This window comes from Ailuropoda melanoleuca, chromosome 7, assembly GCF_002007445.2.
Source record: "Ailuropoda melanoleuca isolate Jingjing chromosome 7, ASM200744v2, whole genome shotgun sequence".
Classification (NCBI taxonomy): Eukaryota; Metazoa; Chordata; class Mammalia; order Carnivora; family Ursidae; genus Ailuropoda; species Ailuropoda melanoleuca.
This window is the reverse complement of record NC_048224.1, coordinates 68,446,814-68,449,686: the sequence shown is the minus strand read 5'-3', so window position 1 is coordinate 68,449,686 and position 2,873 is coordinate 68,446,814.

The window sequence follows — 2,873 nt, the reverse complement described above, 5'->3', positions numbered from 1 at the left end:
TAAATGCTGTTTCTCTCAATCTCACATACCTCGCACTGACGTTTAAAAAGTTATGATCCCCAGAGGGTAAAGAACAAGCCTTGTGAGTTACAAAATACAAGAAGCATTTGCTCTCTTAATGTTGGTACTGATAGGAGTTTAGATCACAGGCTGTGACTGTTGTTATTTTATTTATAAGTAGTTTTTAAAAACAGGTTATCGAAGGTCAGCCATCCCATCTGAATCCTGTCCCACCTGCTCATAATTCATGGCACTTCTTGTTAACTTTGTTGAGATGTTAATATTGTTCTTCTAATAAATACTCCAAATAAATAAAATAATAAGTACGTATGCATGATGGGAGCAGAATCTTCTCATTGAAACAAATGTTGGGAGCATTGACATGGTGTCCTACCCTCTCCGTTCTTGTGGCAGGGAGACCCAGGTCTGATGATTCCTGCACCCGAGTACACTGTGCCTCGGATATTTTCACCCGCTGCGTACGCCCTGCGTGTGCCAGGGGCTCTGAAGCTCCTGAGACCTGCAGAGGGGCCTCGTCTAGTTCCGTCTAGCCGACACACCCTGTCACAACTCAGCAGCGCATGCTTTTCCCCTTTTGAAAGTATTTCCAACTATAAAGCCAAACTTAAGTTAGATGCCAGTCCTCATCTTTCTCTGTATTCCCATAATCGCCTCCTGCACATGGCTTTCTTGGAGTACATTGGATTTTAATAATGGGTTTTCTTAACTGTACTCTCCTGTCTCCTCATTCAATGTTTAGCACACACTAGAGACTGTAAATATTTACAGAAGAGCGAATATAGACAGCTGCTGCCTGTGGAGTTGATTTTTAACCCCTGGTGCTACTGGGGAACTGAGGGGAGCATTCCTTGCTAGCCTTGCACTAAACTGGAGAGGCTGTTTTGAAAGTCTTATGGTTGGAGAGGAGACAGACACATGCACACACAAATTGCTGTTTTGAATAAGCAAGAACAGATCAAAGTCTGGAATAATATGAGGTGGAATTGTAATTTATAACACCTCTTATCGATTTAATTGAATTACACTGGGCTTTTTCCTTTAATGCCATAAAATAGTATTGCACTTTATGGAGTTAGCACAGATGTTATTTATCTATGCTGTGTAGTTTATCTTTCTGTAATCTGTGCTATATAGAGAATATTTTAATCATGCATATTTTGAAATACATTTTTTCCAACCATGCTGCAGGGTGAAGGTCGTTTTTTAAATAGACACTGAATTGTCCTTGGGACAGCATTTCAAAGACACAGTCTTCGGTATAGCACTGTAAGTGCATAAAATCAGAAGCAAAGCACCATGACTGGGATGACAGATGCAAATGTATTGCATAATATACCTCAATTTGCATTATTAGCATGCTATGTAGATTAATTGGCTTTAAAAACTACCATTGAGCAGTGAAGTATTGGAGGATTTCAGTCAGTAAAACAGATTGATTCTTATGTCACACCATATGCGGCATCTTTGCTTTTAATCACAAATTCTTTTTTCACCAGGAACTTGGCAACGTAGCCAAGTAGTTTAGCCAGCTAGCAAATTAGTTAATTTGTTAGGTTTTTATGACTAATTTATCACCTGATCTAAATTTTATTTTTTACCTAAAGAAGAAGTTAACTAGTAATACTATATTGATAAATTTTAGCCCCTCTTGATTGATATTAATTGCATTTTTGGTCTGTTTTGTTTATCTAGAAAAATCCTGATTTTAGTCCAATACGTCACTGTCCGTTAAAGAAAACCATACCTGCAGTGGAAGTCTAACGTACGAAGATACAGAAACTGCTTTGGTTGATTGGAAATGGGAACAACGAGTGATGAGATGGTGTCTGTGGAGCAGACCTCCTCATCCTCCTTCAATCCGCTGTGTTTTGAGTGTGGCCAGCAGCACTGGACAAGAGAGAACCACTTGTACAATTACCAGAATGAAGTAGATGATGACCTGGTCTGCCATATTTGTCTTCAGCCTCTTCTGCAGCCACTAGATACCCCCTGTGGACACACGTTCTGCTGCAAGTGCCTCAGAAACTTCTTACAGGAGAAGGATTTTTGTCCATTGGATCGGAAAAGACTCCACTTTAAGTTGTGTAAGAAGTCTAGTATTCTAGTTCATAAGCTTCTGGACAAATTATTAGTGTTATGTCCATTTTCTTCAGTGTGCCAAGATGTCATGCAGCGCTGTGATCTGGAGGCACATCTTAAAAACAGGTAAGCAAACAATACAAAGGAAAGAGAAGTCAAGTCTAGGTTTTATAAAAAGGTGAGTCAAGCAAACAAAAACTTCGTAGAGTACCAAGGCATTAGTAAGTACATGGACAAATCAAATACAAGAGAGACAATAAATACGTTGTGTGAAACTATATTTTACGTGATAATTTATCAAAAACATAGATACAAAAACTACATTGAATTAATATTTTTGCTGGTATAAGTATGAAGCTGTTACATTCATATGGGCAGCAGGGTATAGTGATAGACTTTTTTCCAAAGTGGTTTGACAGTTTGTGAAAATCCTTTTCTGTAGCTTATTATCCTAAGGAAATAATTCAAAAGAAGGAAAAATTATATATAAAGATATGGTCACTGCAGCATTTTGCATAGTTCAATAAATCAGAGTTGATCTAATTAAGAGTAGGGAGGGTTAAAACTACCGTAGTACATCAACTCCATGGGATATTATGCAGACAGTACAAACGGTAATTTTGTTGCAACATGGAAATGAGGGTGCATGATTTATTTGCTAGGATCTTATAAAGAATCTGTTCAAGGTCTAGACCGAATAACTAGGGGTTAGAAACTTTAAAGCATTCAGTGGGGATTTTTGTTCTAATAAAGCTTTTTATTTTTTTATTTTT